The following is a 16,728-nucleotide window of genomic DNA, read 5'->3' as shown; positions in this document are numbered from 1 at the left end:
GACTAGGGGATCCCTGAGCAGTCAGAGGCAAGGCAAAGGAATAATTCCCACAAGGCGACATGACGTGGGCTGCAGAGATGACAACATTCTTTTCGTGGGTCCTACTGCGAGCAAATCGTGATACAACAGAAGAAAAGCAAATCTGAGAAAAGCCTCTCTTATTAGAGGGGTTTTTTTTGGGCATAATGCATCTCTCCTGAAGCCAATGCACTCATCCTGGTGCTAGAAAACTAACAACTGAATGTCAGATTTCTCAAAGCCAATATGCCAAGAAAAAGCAAGGAATAACAGCTTGTTTGTGCACTGCAGCACTCAGCTCCAAAGGCACAGCTCTCTCTCACAACCTGTAAAACAGGTTTAATGTTCAACCAGGTCTACCATCTGCAGTTACTAAGGTCATAATTTTCCCTCAATAGTCCTCAACGTCCAGAACACAAAGGATACAAAATGGGTCATTTTTTTTTCATTACACCCAATTTGATGAGTGATTTGCATATAAATATTACAAATTTACATAATTATCAAGTCAAGAAGCATATAAATGATTATCTTAAAAAGCTGTTCTTACACACACTCCAGATTGCACCCCAATGTTGGCTAGTAAGGGGCAAAAAAACTAGTCATCTAGATGTAATGTTGTGGTTCTTAATGGGCTTCTCCATACAGCTGCACAAACAGAAGAACCTGCACATAGTGTCATAATCCCGATATGTTTAAATATCTTCTACTCTGTCATCATTGCATTTACCATCTTAACTCACTCAGAGAGATCCATTCTAACACAGCTTCAATTTGAACTTATCTACTAATTTTTTGTTTCCTCAAGTCCTGTCAGAGCAGCGGGATTTGTCCATCCTTCCAGCAGACGGAGGCAGAATGCCAGATTCCTTTTCCGATGTCCCAACCCTGTATAGGCTGGTGCAGCAGGACCATACGCCGACTTTTGCCAAAGCCTTCCCTGCCCATTGGCTCTTTTTTTTTTTTTATATCTCAATAAATTAAATCATGGGTGGGGCAATGCTCTCTTGCCCTCCCCACTTAACTCCGCTCCCTCTTTTTTCTTGAGCAAAACAAAAAACTTCTTTCCTTCCCCAGGAACTATTAATTTCCCCTTATTCTTTCCTACTTTTTCCTTTTTTTGTAGGACTGCGCCTTCCCTGTTGCATGTTACCCCGCTCCTATTTCAAAGGGGAAAAAAAAAAAGAGAGAGAATGAAAATTAAACTATTTGCTTGGCCTGTGCCCCCCCTTTGACCCTCCTTTGGAGACCTGACACTCAGTTTCGTCTATACTGGCAGATCCCTGCCGCTTCTTTTCTGGATCCCCTGTCCTCCACTTCCCTTTTCATATTGTCTGGGTGGGAACTGGACTGGTCTGTCAGGACTTGAGGAAAGAAAATTAGCAGGTAAGCTCTAATTGGACCTTCCTCTACATCCTGCCAGACCAGTCATCACCAATGAGATCTATCTAAGCTATCCTTAACCCGGGTGGGAGACACCCAGAGCTGCATCCAGGACTCCTGCTGCAAACTCAGTTTCTTTCCTTTCAAATAGGTTGTCTTTAATGCTTTGAAAATGCATGCATTGAAGCCTATATTGCTGCTCTGCATATTTCTTTCGGAGCTACTGACCTGCAGTCTGCCCAGGAAGCCGCCTGTGCTCTCTTCGAGTAGGACCTGATGGTCCCCCAGCATTGTACTATCTGCTCAGAAGCCTCCTCCACCAGCTCCCCTTCTGCCGGATATAGGGTCTAACAACTGAGAAAATTGGCCTGGGCATTGAAGCTGCCTGCTATGTGGGCTGCTGAAATGTCCTGCAAATGTCTTTCTGCTAACCTCAATCTTGGATGTTTCCTGTGCTAGATGTAGGCTCCTTGTCCCTCCTTGCCTGTTTATATATGCCACTACTGTGGCATTGTCTGATAATATCCTTACTGGTCTCCCCACCAGCCTCAGCAAGAACTTGTTTAGTGCTTGTGTGATTGCTCTGATTTCTACAAGGTTTATTGCACGTTTCCTGTCTTGACCAGGTCCCCTGTGCTACCTGACCTAGGCAATGGGTGTCCCAACCTAGCAGGCTTGCTTCGGTCATCACAGTTATCCATTGCAGGGGATCTATGCTGGCCACCAGACCAAATTTCTCCTGGCTTGCTCTGTCATGGCTATTCTCCTGTCAAAATCCATACTCTGTGGAGTCCACTTGGATAGAAGGGCCTGCTGTAGTGGCCTTATGTAGACCTTTGCCCATGGTACCGGTCTCTGTTGAGGCCGCTATTGACCCCAGTACCTGAAGATACAAACATGCTCGTGGAGACAGAATGAGCCTCAATTCCTTATCTGCTGTTGTAACTTGTCTCTCCTTTCTTCCATCAGATAAACTCTCCCTGCCTTGGTATCAAACCTTGCCCCAAGGTATACTAAAGTCTGCAAAGGCTGCATCTGGCTTTCGGTTCTGTTTTCTACCCAGCCTAAATTTTCTAGTATTTGAGCTACCCTCTGTGTAACCTTGTAACCTTCCTGTAGCAGTCTGGCCCTTATCAGCCAATCGTCCAGATATGGGTGCACCCTGATCTCCTCCTTGCAGAGGTGTGCTGCAACTACCACTATTACCTTCGCAAATGTCCTTGGAGCTGTTGCTAGCCTGAATGGCAGACCCTTGAACAGACAGTGATGACCTGCTATCTTGAAACGGAAGCAGGACTGAAAATTCTCCCTCATGCGAATGTGTAGGAAGGCCTCGGAGAGGCCTTTTTTATCCCTTTCAGGTCAAAGACTGGGCGTAAAATGCCTTCCTAATTTGGGACTATAAAATAGATTAAATAGGCACCTCTTCCTTTCTCCTCTTGGGGGACCAGACCGATCACTTGTAACTGTATTAATCTAAAGGTGCCTGCACCACCTTTTCCTTCCCTGTCTTGGAGGGAGATGGCCAAAATAATTCTTTTATGGAAGTTTCAAATCCAGGGCATAGCCTCCCTAAATGATAATGAGGACCTACCGGTCTCCTGTAATGCTGGCCCTGTCCTTGTAGTAATCCTGTAATCTGTCTCCTACTGGAGGTACTGAGGAGGGGCCCGTCAAACAGTCACTGCACACTAGAGATGTGAATCGGAACCAGAATCGGTTCAGATTTCAGTTCCTATTCACATCTCTACTGCACACCTCTATCGGCTGGGGGGAGGGGGCCTATTCTCTTCTCTAAGGATGGGCCGACTCCCACGAAATGGCTGCCCTCTTCCAGGTAATCTGGAAGATCTTTGATTCCGGTTCCTGCCTGGCCTATATTGCCTTCCATCCCTAGGCCACGACCTCATCTGTCCCCAGCAGGAAAATGCCCTCCGCCTTACTTCTGGCCATCTGTGTAGCTTCTCACCGCCTAGGTCCTTGACAAGCTTCTCTAGTTCTTCCCCAAATCACAGGTTTCCCTTAAATGGGAGATTACTTAACTTGGCCTTTGATGCTGAATCTGCTGCCCAGTTCTTTAACCAGAGCATCTGCCTTGCCATAACGTCCATTACTGCTCCCTTTGCTGCGATTCTGATCAGATCACACAGTATGTTTACCAGGAAGGCTGCTGCTGATTCCGAAAGAGCCGGGTCTGGGTTACTTCCCTAAGACCCTGTTGCACTAGACTCAGGTCCCCCTTACTGCAACCATATCATAAGAGCGCTGGCCACGTATCCCCCACATACTGCTCCCTGCAAGCCTAGTGAAGAAACTCAAAGGACTTCTTTATGAGGATCTCTACCTTCCTGTCTTGGGGGGGTCTTTTAAAGCCACCCCCCCCCCTTTTCCACAAGTATTGTCTTTTTGGCCACTGATGAGATTGCTGTGTTCACCTTTCAACAACTGCAGCATCCTATCCTCATCCTGCTGATCTACTACAAACAGTCTCTGCATGGTCTTCCTACTCCTCAGTCTTGAATCTGGAACCTCCCATTCCTCTGTCATCACATACTGTATGGCCAAGTTTATTGGGAAAGTCCTAGCCAGTTTTCTAATGCCAGATGGAATAGGCTGCTCCTCATTTAGGTTTAGTACCTGAGTGACTTTTACTACTAAGGCTCAGAATTCTTCTGCTCTGAACAGCCTCAGGGCTGAGCCATCCCGCAGGCCTTTGGGGTCACCCTCATTCAGCTCTGACGAGTCCTCCTGTAATGAACCCTTCTCCTCCCCTGAGGACATTTTTTCCTTGAAACCCTGTCCAAGGTCCAGGCCTTCTGGGCCTTTTTTCTATTGGCAGTCCCAGGACCTCCCTTACTGGTGCTCTCCTTGGGAACTGTTCTACCCTTCATCTGGAAGCAGAATTTATGCATTGCTAGTATGAATTCGGAGGAGAATTCCTTCTCTCCTTCTGCTACCTCCCGAGCTGGCTGCACTCCTGCTGCTTCTGATGCTATTGAGCGACTCTCTGCTGTTTCTCCCCACTCGAGCACTGCTGGGAATATGGCAGAGAGAATATCGTGCCTCTCCATGGAGCTGGACCCACCTACATCCTTCCCTATACCCTTCTCTATGCTATTTCAATTTTTAGAAGACGAGCCCGCCATACTGGGGACGCGGCACACCCCACACTTACTGCACTTTCTGTCCTTCTCCATACCTGCTTTTTGGGCAGAAGATGTTGCATGTTTGGGCCGGGTCTCCTGGTGAAGGCATCATTTGGCATCTCGCTGCCATGGCAACTCTTTTTTTTTCCCCCTAACTCATAAATCTCCTTGCCTCGGGGAATCCAGGAGAGTTGTCACCCTAATGCTCCCCAATCCGGCCCAGGCTCTCCCGTGGGGGAAAAAAAAAAAAAAAATCAATCTTTGCAGAGGTTGTTGCCCCTGAGCCACTCCTCTGCTGCGCTGCCACTTCCATCTGCCAGAGGCACAGACTACAGAGTATGGTCCTGCTGCACTGGTCTATATAGGACTCTGATATCAGAAAAGGAATCCAGCACTCTCCCTTCATTTGCTAGAAGGAAGGACAAACCCTGCTGGTGATGAATGGTCTGGCAGGACAAAGAGTAAGAAACTGCTTCTCTAGTTTAGGATATCTATCTGATGTTTCCATTTCTTTCCTCAGCTATGCTTTACAGTCAAATGGAGCAGGAGTGTTCGACTTAAAAGACAGATTCAGAATGCCTTTCCTGTATCTCAAAACACATTTGGATGCATTTACTGCATGTGTAAAGGAACAGTCCTCCATCGCTCATTAAAATGGCAAAGTATGCCTCTAGTTAATAGATAGCTCCCAAGAGCCTGCCTGTTATGCCAAAACCAATACACTCATGGCATCTCTTAAAAAATAAATAAATAATAATTAAAAAATTTGCACCTTAACCAGACTATGCCAACTTCTCTTCTTATCCTGTGGCAATGGTACAATAATCTAGAAGCTCATATTTGTGAGATGTTAGGCCTGCATGCTACATCTTGGAATTAGGTGAAAACCCTGAAAAAACAGCAGCTTAACAAGTATTGCATTTTCAGCTTCTTAGTCATACCAACTGTTTAGTCTCATCTGCTAACATTAGACCAGGGAACAAGGGCTAACCTCACCTCAAAAAACCTACACTTTCAGTTTGTGGTGACAGAATTTGTTACAAAGGAATGAAACATTTGCAGAATTATGATCCACAAAGATGCTCTACTTGAGTGACCATCACAGGCTCTTATACTAGCCAACAGGGAAGAGGCTTGCACTGACACTTCTCTACTGAAGAAGGCTGGTGCCTCTGTAATCTTCCTGAGGCAATCATAACTAGCAATCTGCTTTTCCCATGATTTTATTTTATTTTTTAATTTTATAACATAGGACCACTAAGTCACAAACCTATCAGAAATAGGATAATAAAGCAACAACAGTGAACATCTGTGTGTGAGAAAGATTTTGCACAACCCTTGGAAACCAGTAAAAGTTTCTTATCCCAATGCGAAGTGGATGGCACCTTTCATAGTTTACGATAAAGAAAAATATAACTATTATGAAATACAAGACCAGAGGCACCACCCCCACAATAATTCAGAAAAATCCTAGCAGCAAAGGTAGAACCAGAGAAAGATATAAAACCTCACCACAAAATCATTTATGTTAACAAATGCCTTTCATCTTAAATATTTTCTAACGCAACAAATGAAATGGCAGCCAAGAAGCATAATTTAGAATCAGTAAAAGGGAAGCAAGCAATGAGACTTAAGTTAGTGCTGATGTTCTCTTCAGAAGAGTAATAGAACTGGATATTTTAGAAAGAGTGCAAAAAAGAAGCATGAGGAGTGAGGAGGGGGTGAGAGAGGGAAAGAAGTATGAGTAGTGGAGAAGGGGTGAGAGACAGGGAAGGAGGTTCAGTGCCAAGAAGCGCAGAGTCAGGTATCTGAGGTGCGGTAATCCAAAAGAGCTGTATGTGATTGGGGGGGGGGGGGGGGGGGTGTGAAAGACTGATGTGCATGGACCAAGAGAGGGATCTTGGGTTAACAGTGTCTGGTGATCTGAAAATGGCGAACCAATGAGACAAGGCCAGAAGAATACTGGGCTGCATAGGTGAAGGAGGTGATAATGCCCTTGTATAGGTCCTTGGTGAGGCCTCACCTTGAGTACTGTGTACAGTTCTGGAGCCCTTATCTTGAAAAGGATGGAGACAGGATGAGGTGGTCTAGAAAAGGGTGACCAAAATGGTGTGGAGTCAGTATCGGAAGACTTATAAGGAGAGGCTGAAGTTTATAAATATGTATAGCCTGGAAGAAAAGGAGGTGCAGGAGAAACATGATACAGATCTTCAGATACTTGAAAAGTTTTAATGATGCACGAATGTCTAACCTTTTCTGTTGGAAAGAAATCTGTTGAACTAGGGGGTCATGAAATGAAACTACAGGGGGGGACAACTCACAATCAATGTCAGGAAACATTTCTTCACAGAGAGGGTGGTGGATACCTGGAATGCCCTTCCGGAGGAGGAGGTGAATGTAAAAACAGTGAAAGAATTCAAAGGAGCATGTGATGAACACTGTGGAAGCCTAAAGGCTAGAGGGCAGAAATGCTAGGGATGTGCAGAGGGAGCAGATATGTTGCATTCGGCCATATGGCGCCCCGATGCGTTAATACGGCGATTTCTATTCGTGTCCCAGCTAAAATTAAAATTAACTACAACCCCCCACCCTCCTGGACCCCCCCCCCCCCCAAGACTTACCAAAACTCCCTGGTGGTCCAGCGGGGAGTCCGGGAGCCATCCCGTGTACTCTCACACCCTCGGTGCCGGTTTCATCATGGCGCCGATAGCCTTTGTCACAGGGGCTACTGGTGCCATTGGTCAGCCCCTGTCACATGGTCATCGTTGCCATCTTGTGCTCCTACCATGTGACAGGGGCTGACCAATGGCACCGGTAGCTGGAGTGCAGGAGGTCGCTCCAGGACCCCCGTTGGACCCCCAGGGACTTTTTGGCCAGCTGGCGGGGGGCCTCCTGACCCCCACAAGACTTGCCAAAAGTCCAGCAGGGGTCCGGGAGCGACCTCCTGCACGCTGGCTGTCCGATGCCAGTACTCAAAATGGCACCGATTGGCTTTGCCCTCTCTATGTCACAGGGGCCAACCGTCGGTATTTGTGACATAGTGAGGGCAAAGGCGATCGGCGCCATTTTGAGTTCTGGCATCGGACGGCCGGTGTGCAGGAGGTCGCTCCCGGACCCCCGCTGGACTTTTGGCAAGTCTTGTGGGGGTCAGGAGGCCCTCCCAAGCTGGCCAAAAGTCCCTGGGGGTCCAACGGGGGTGCCGGAGCGACCTCCTGCATTCCGATGCCAGTACTCAAAATGGCGCCGATAGTCTTTGCCTATACTATGTCACAGGGGCTACCGGTGCCATTGGTCAGCCCCTGTCACATGGTAGGAGCACAAGATGGCGCCGATGACCATGTGACAGGGGCTGACCAATGGCACCAGTAGCCCCTGTAACAAAGGCTATCAGCGCCATGATGAAACTGGCACAGAGGGTGTGAGTGCAGGGGATGGCTCCCAGACCCCCCGGACCACCAGGAAGTTTTGGTAAGTCTTGGGGGGGTTCAGGAGGGTGGGGGTTTTGTTTAAATTTTTATTTAGGTGGCCGTATAATTCGGCGAAGATTCGTGTATTTGTGGGGAATCGCGATACGTTTCGCATCCCCACGAATACTACGAATTAGTGCAATATACGTTGCGGATCGCCAATACGGCGAAAACGAATGCACACCCCTAAGAAATGCATGACTGAAGGTAACTTGCTGGTGCAGCAGTTACTACCTTTAGCAGAAGGCATGGAGATTGCTACCCTTAACCAATAAGTCTTGATGCTTTTAATGCAACTGCAACATTGCTCTCTACTTTGTTGGCGGGGTGGGGGGGAGGGGAATTGGATTCAGACTATGAGGGCCCTGACTTTTATGGTCTAGGATATCGATAAGCATGGGGATAACCTGCATGGAGTGGTAGTTACTACTCTTAATAGAATGCATGGGGATTACTACTCAACCTATAAACCTTGATGCTTTTGACGCAACTGCAACATCACTCTCGGCATTGATGGTGGGGGGGGGGGGGGGGGGGGGGGAGGGAATTGGATTCAGATGACAACCATCACAGGCCCTGACGTTTATGGTCTGGGGTACTGATAAGCAGATGTAAGGGGAAAAGCAGAGGCTTCTATGACCAAATCCATAAGCAAAGCACATTAACCAGCAATGTCTGAATTTTCAAGAAGGCTCATCACCCAGTAAAAATGGTGCTAGCAGTAATTCTTTTTTTAAGGCTTGAGGATAAGTGCATGGAACGGCAGTTACTACCCTTAACAGAAACATGGAGGTAACCTGCACGGAGTGGCAGTTACTGCCAGAAGAAGCTTGCTGAGCAGACTGGATGGACCATTTGGTCCTTTTCTGCTGTCATTACTATGTTATATGAGTGGAGAGGGAATGAGAGGTAGGGCAGGGAATGTGAAGATGGAAATTAATGAGAGGAGGGGAGTGCAGGTGGAGGAGGAGGAGAGGGTTGAGAAAGGGGTGGGAAGATGACAAGAGCGTATGGAGAGATGTGTGTGCGTGGCAGAATGTACCACAAACACATCTTCTTGCCAGTCCCCCTCCCCACCACCAACTCTTCCAGAGAACAAATGCAAATTGTGAAGAAAGGGAGAGGCAGATGGTAAGAGTTTCCAGTGGTGTGGCTGGGTTGGCAACTTTCTAGGAATATTTTTTACTGACATTCTCTCTGCCATAGCTCTGCAGAAACCCTGCTGCCTATCTCCCCCCTCAGCATTTCAAAATCACTAAAAGTGCCAGACTACAATGGACAACCCTCCAAACCTCCCCACCCGGCCCTCTCACGGACTTGAAATGTCGCATGCAGCCCTTTGTTTAAACATTCTGCAGACCCCTGCTGTAGATAATAAGAGTTGGGAGAGTAGGTTTAGATAAAAAGCTAGGTTTGGACCGTGCAGCGTAACGTCCGTATATTAGCTGTGCATCTGGCCTCCATTGAGAGAGCATTCCAGAGCCTGGGGTGGAACACAAAGTAGGCGTGCTGATGGGGTCAGGGAGTCACGAAGAGTGCATACTCCAGAAAATAACCAGGACATCAAACAGAAGCAGAGGGAAGATGCCTGCCTGTATCTGGACACTATTTGGGTATAAATGACACTTATTGGCATTCATATTTATTAGCTGCCAGTACTACCTTTATTACAGAGGGGCATTCTAGACAACTTGACCTTCCCCAACACAAGTACAAAATAGTGCAAAACAGAAAAGCTCTGTAACTATCATATGAACCGTCCTTATTTCCATCCTTAGAATATGGATATTTAGGAAGAAAGAACTCACCATCACTTGCTACATTTAAAAAAATCTCCACATGAAAAAACTTCATTCAAAACACCTAAAATATATCAGCAAAGATATCTAGATTCCTCCTCATTCTTGTCTACCAACGGGGGGAAAAAAAAACCCAAAACAGAGAAATAATTCTACAGTTAGGCAAAATGCAATGCCTGTGGAGACAAAAGAAATTTCATTTACAGGCAAAAAAAAAAAAAGCCCCAAACCAAAAAACGAGCACTCACCTCTTACTCCAGCAGAGGAGAACCACCGACCTTTCCCTTGGGAAATCCAATCCCGACAAATAAGCAATACCTTTTGAAATCCAGCAATCCAGACAGGAGTCTGAACGCGTGCCTGCTGCTTCCTTTTACTTAAAGGCTTCATAGTGCCTGCTGACTCAAGGGGGGGCAGGAAGGTCTAATGCAAACGAGGTAAACACGGCGTGACGCGCACAACCATTGGTTCACGCCTGACTCAGCTTCCCCACGTTTTCGCACCAGCCCCAAAAGGAAGAAAAGGAAGCAGGAGCGTACAGGACCATACAAGCACAAAGCTCCTACCCAGGCATCGCCAAGACCTCCTCCTTTTGCTTCTACCCTGAGCAGTTCGTTACTCGCCCAGTTTCAATCGCTATGCCATAGTAGGCTAAAAGTATTTGTTCAATACGAGAAATAAAACTCGTCCACCCGGGTTGTCCTCTTAAGATTCGAATTCCCTTTGGATCCCCTTATTGCCCCCGGGCTTTTTGCTTCGTCATTAGATTTCGGTTTCCCCCACTGCTGCAACATTCGATCCGGCATTAGTCTGCTAGAACAGCGGTGCTGCTGAAGTGCCCTTCTCTGGTTACAGAATAGAAGTTGTGAGAGAGGCAACAAGCCAAGAATTCCAGAGCCGCCAGAGTTCAGAAAAAATGGATGCTATATACACGGGGATCTTCATTTGCAGTTTTTAATTTATCCGGGTAATTTATCACATTTTATTATAACAAAAATGGAAGTAATACAGAAAAAAAAAGGACAAAAAAAAGCTGAAAACGACGGTTCCTTTATATACACACTGTTTTAGTTGACTGGGGCTAGTGGCTGCCGTTACTGCAGTGGCCCCTGCCAGCCATAAAGAGCAGCGCTGTGGGACTGTTTGAGATGTCATCCTTTTAGCCTTTTGGGCCAGCAAAGGCTCCTAGTAATATCCAGGCAAACTGGCTGGGTGGGGGATTGGCAAGGAAGGGATTAGGAGGCCTGTTTTTTTCTGATTTCTATATTTCTGAGGATATACGGACAGGCCACATTTTTTAAAGCTCTGCTTCAGAAATTCTCACTGTTAGAAATCTACATAAAATTGGACTGCTGCTGTGTTGATCCTCAGGTCCCACGTACAGGTTAAACATGCAGCACAAAGAGCTGGTGAGTAGTACTGTATAAGGAAAACATTTTTTTAAACTGAGAGGCACTGCCATAATAAAACATGCACGCCTTATTCCAAATGTGTGAGAAAGGATACAAAATAAAATAAATATTTACAGCAAGAAAGAAAAAGGAGACAAAAGAATACCAAGAGTAAGCAAGATGCAGGCAAATTGACGTGTCCTAGAATCCAGCGAGTACTACAGCTTTAAGGCATCATTTCAAGCCCTTCTTAAAATAAACCAGACATCTTGAGCTCTGGAAAATTGGAAACACTCTTTTCACAAACATACAAACTAACTTCAAACAGCAGTGTAAATAAAGTTCACATTAGAAACACAAAGACTCAACTTTTTTCTCAGTCTGTATTTAAATCCAGAGATTTAACACTACAAAAACACAAAAAAACCCACACAAAACCTTGCATGTCACTAATAAGAATTATTCAAATTACCAAAAATATACAAACTTTTCAGAAACTAGAAGAACAACTTCAAAAGCCTAGGCCTGGGCAGTTCAACCCAAGGAAAGAGTGCTTAAGGATAAAAAAAAAAAATGTAATTTTAAACCAGGATGAAAATCCCTCTCCCCAGCTGCTGGTTGTATTCATATCAGACATATTGGTTTGCTCCTCATTGGAAACAAGGGATACAAATGAGGGAAATAAAAGAATAAGAGAACACAAAATGATTACAGATGGGATGGAAGTACAAACAGTCCTCACAAAGCTTTGCACAAACTTTATAAAAATACACATTTACCTTGGACTGCCTGGTATAAACAGTGCAGTGTTTATCTTCGGTTTAGTCATTTAGGAGTGGTCAATATGAAATAAATTCTGTTTGTAATAGGAGGAAAAAACAAAACACATGAAAGCGAGCTCCTGAAATGAACGTGCAAGTGCTACAAGTGCACACAATGCACATTTTGTAAGGATTGTGAAGTGTTCATTTAGGACCTTTTGCTAGCACATTAAAAAAGGAGACACACTGTGGCAGTCCACAGGCTTTACTAACTAGCTATCTGCATCACAGATGTACAGTCACAATATTCAAAAATTATTTGGCAACAAAACCAACATCGACCTGGGCAAACAGGCCATTTGGCCAGTGTAAGACACGTTAGCAATGGGAAACAGGAAAAAGATAGTTCACCTGTGTGCTAGAGCACACCAAACTAATTGGAGTTTCAGGATATCCATAATGAATATGCATGAGCGAGATCTGCATGCATTGGAGACCAACAGTGTGCAAATCTATATCATGCATATTTATTGTGGCAATTCTGAAAACCTACCTGCCTGCCTTCAGGTGAGGGTTGGAAAACGGTGAGCTACACCCTGCCATACAGTTCCCTCAGGGGATCTTGCTCTGGCTCTTCCACGAAGCACACCATCGGTCGTTTGTAGCAGGGATACCAACATTATGGAACTCACTCCCATTGAGTTTAAAGAAAGAGAAGGATGGTTTAAATTTTCGTAAAAGCCCTAAAACCTGGCTCAAGACAGCCTTTAATGATTGAGTTTGTTCATGGGGCTATGATAAGATGTAGACTGGCAGCTGGCACCTACCCTGAATTATTAGAGATCATACAGTTTAGGATAGTTGATTCCTCTAGACATTCGGATGTCATACAGTTTAGGATAGTTAGATCAATATGAGTTTTAGAAGGTATATGCTAAAATGTTTTATGATGATGTTTTAATTTTGTTTTATTATTTGTGATTGTCATGACATTATTTTAAATTTATGTTGTAAATCGCTTTGGAAGATTTGCCTGGAAAGTGATTAATAAATGATTTAAAATAAATGTTTAAAGTAACCATAGAAACATAAAAGTAACAACATACTTAAAAAAAAAAAAAAAAAGTTAAAATGCAGCCAACACTTGAATGGCTCATAGATTTGGTTTGCTTTTAAAACAGGTTGAGGGTGGCTTATCTAGAGGAACATTTTCAAAAGGTTGAATACCACTATTTAGCTTCCATTCTAGCATGTTACAGGACTTTCCTGTGGTAGGAATTTAGCTACTGTTCTGTGATACACGTGCGAGTCGCAGGCTGGGCCTCCCTGCATGATGAGTCACTCAAACGGTTCAATTCTCTATTGTGGAAAGCATAGTATCTGGAAGTACACAGCTATCCAATGGGTGGGCTGGGGAACCGGAGCCCGGCATTCTGATTGGAGAGAGTACTAATATCACTGGGTCCCCACCTGCCAACAAGAGTTTCCATGGCAACCTGCTTTGCCAAGGGAGCTTGGAACACCAACAAACGTTTAAATCTTTTTTTTTTTTTTTTTTTAGGCTGTTTAAAGCTTTAAAGAACAAAAATACCATAATTATCTGGCAAGGGCCCCTATCTTTTTTGTACAGCTCATGTGTTAGGCTAAGAGGGCTTTCCTGTTAGAATTTATTAAGCAGCTTAGACTTCAGAAATGTTAAGTCACTGTGATTAACTTCTTGACAGTATTACACATTGTGAGCCGCCTCGAGGGATACTTATGAGTGCGGGTTATAAATTTTTATAAGTAAATACATGGCTCCTTATTACTAATGGCAGAATAAGTAACAAAAATCTCTCTCTAAATTTTTGCAAGATTGGCTGCAAGGATGCCATGAAAGAATATATGCATTATTCCTTCCATTTACCATACACACTCTATGAAATAGTACAGTACAGTACATCTTTTGCCAAGGAAATAGTTCTCTGCATCATTAGGAAGGGAGAACAAAAGAAAAGAAAAATTGTACTAGCAAACTGAACTGCATACTTTTGAACATTTTTTCCCAATACTTTAATTTCAGTCTATATAATTTACATTTTATTGTATTTAAGAGCCTGCGACTCAAAGCTAAGGAAGCAGGACACAATGGGGGCATGGAAGGCAAGGTAGGCAGGGCTAGGCAGGGGCGGGTAGAAAAGGGAGAGCCAGCGTGGGCGGCCCTCCCTTTTCGGCCAGGCACAGACTGGGCAAGCGGCCTAAAAGATCTAGCGCAGTCCCTCGACGCTTCAATGGCCAAGAGGGAAGAAGAAGGAAATGCTGGGGCGATTAGAACAAACGTTCCCGACTTCCACGGTCGGGTCGCCGGACGCTATGGCTTTAACGGCCAGGTGTCAAAGGACAGCTCCACGGCTTATACGGCCAAGGGGTGTGCGCCCGCCTCAGCTGAATTTTATACTTACCACATAGAAGTGGGAGGGGGGGCCTCACTGGTCACTAATTTAGTTACGAGTTGTTATGGAGTTTTGTACAGTTATGATGACGTTATGGATATGTTTGCTAATTGCTGATTATTCAATGTCTATGGGCTGCGGCCATCTTTGTCCAATCAATAAAATCTGCTTTTCGGAAGAAGTTATGTAAATTGTGCAGTATTTGGGAAGTGGGGGGGGGGGGGGGGGGGTAAACACAGCCTTTACACTGCCCCACATTGTGTGACATCAGTCAGCTAGTACATCCCACTGGTGCAAACAAGATTATATGAATAGTTCAAGCAGCAGGAAAACAAAAACATGACCACAACATTTTTCCTGATTTTTTTTTTTTTACAATATTGCAAAACAGCCAGCCTTATCTGGTTAAAAACATGGAAAGCACTGGCCACCCTCCTGATGAATCTGGTAAGATAGGCCCAAGAAATTGCAAATTTAAAAAAAAAAAAAAAAAAAAGTCTTAGCAATTTGCTTCTCAGTCCCATCTAAGAAGGCTTGCAGATTGCTGTGCAGGACAGACAGCCCTTAAAGATTTGCTTCCTGTTAGCTGGCTGAACATTGCAGGAGAGACTGAATGCTGTTGTATGGGATGGGGCTTTGAATAGCATTGAAAAAAAATAAATGGGAGAGATTCCAGATAGAAAAATACATTAAAAAAAAAAAAAAGCCAGCAGGAACAGAAATTGCTTCAGTTACTCCTTTGTTTATATTAAACACTGAAAAGAATGTTTTACATTGCAAAAAAATATCATGCCAAAAATGTTAAAGTGCATGAGCTGGAAGTATTTGGTATGATGATCAAAGACAGCAAAATAGAAGGGGAAAGAACACTAATTTATTACAAAGTGAAAATTTAACAGCAGAAAAATTGTAACTTCAATCAGAACTACACACTGAGATCCTGATAGCATTTTTACTTCTGCGCTCCAGAGTAAATGATCAAACTGCGTTTACAAAATGGTTGAGAATAATTCAAGAGTTGCAATTTGTCACACACCACCACCAACAGCACATTGAAATCCTATGATATACAGCCAACCATGAGGAACTAACCAATGCTAAGGCAGTTTTAGTTACGCCTGTTGACATCATAATGTACTCCAGACATACTCAGATTTCAGAAGAGAAAGCAGAACGTACAGTACCAAAAAGCTGATTTTATTTTAAGAGCAATTACACAAAAAAAAAAACCAAAAAACGAAACATAAAACAGGGTAATCTGGTTCCACACTTTATAAGTGCAAAAGGCTGTGCAAAAGAGTCAGACAACGTTACCTGTTGCTGAAAATAATTGGCCTGTGGTCTCTCAGTGTACCCAGAGGCATGCCTTGCAATCCTTTAATGTACACCCTGTCGTGTTAATGCTTACATATTATGGACTTTGCTATTCTCCTACTCTTCAGCTTTCCAACGTGACAATCACCTGGCAGAATTATATAATGGCAACAAAGCCTATGACTCAGTACAACTAGATGCTCTGAAGGAGGTTCCAGTATTAAGAGGTAGGAGTGATAACAACATGGGGTAAACTGAATCATGAGCAAGTCAGTTTGAGACTTCTAAACAGTTCCTGGTTTTTCATACAACTGTCAATTTGATAGTCATGGTAAAAGCATATGCCAGACTATATGGAGTGTGAAAAAAAATCCAAGAAATCAAGTTTAATGGAAGAGTGGGTTAAATCTTTTGTATGGTTTTCTGTTGCAAACTGACATGTTGACCTATGTATAGCTCCCTAGGAGATTGGTCTGACGCATTATGAAATTTGCTGTTATCGTAAGTAATGACCTGAGAAATTTGCTGGTCATTTTAACAGTCCAACAAATTTTGGCACATTCATTGGTCTGATACTTAGAAACAGAATTTAGCAAAATAATAATTTAACAAGCTGTATTTCAGGGGTGGCTAACTTTTCAAACATTGAAAACCTCAAAACTAGAATTCAGAGGCCCAGTGTGTGTGTGTGGTGGGTGGGGGGGAGGGAGAAAGGGAGATAGGACAGTCCCCTTGTCTGAAAGAAAAGACCAAACTCTTCCTCACTCTCTATATTCCCCACCAGTCTCTCTCTCTCTCTCTCAGGCACAAAGACATACACACACTCTTCTCTCAGGTGCTAGCAGAATACCACACATATGCAAAGCACAGACAGTCCCCTCACCAAATAAAACAAAAAGACCACAAAATATAAATAAAAACATGCAGACAAAATCTGAAGTGGATATCACAAGCGGCCAAACTATTAGGCAGTGCAAAATGGAAATACAGAAACATCACTATTCCTCATATTTCAAA

General features: G+C 44.1%; 1 protein-coding gene across 4 annotated transcripts in view; it reads right to left on the bottom strand.

The window, feature by feature from the left end:
* The window catches only part of PELI1 (pellino E3 ubiquitin protein ligase 1), a 98,289-nt gene that overhangs the window by 50,429 nt on the left and 31,132 nt on the right, over nt 1-16,728 (bottom strand). The window contains exon 1 of one of the 4 annotated variants that reach the window (XM_029593646.1): nt 10,062-10,264. The exons of the other annotated variants lie outside the window; for them this stretch is intronic. The gene's annotated coding sequence lies outside the window, so the exon portion shown is untranslated. Of the gene's footprint in view, nt 1-10,061; nt 10,265-16,728 lie in introns of those variants that run through there. 4 annotated transcript variants of the gene reach the window in all.

The sequence above is a fragment of the Rhinatrema bivittatum genome, chromosome 3 (assembly GCF_901001135.1).
Source record: "Rhinatrema bivittatum chromosome 3, aRhiBiv1.1, whole genome shotgun sequence".
NCBI classification, from domain to species: Eukaryota; Metazoa; Chordata; class Amphibia; order Gymnophiona; family Rhinatrematidae; genus Rhinatrema; species Rhinatrema bivittatum.
This window is presented reverse-complemented; position numbering and strand designations above follow the sequence as displayed.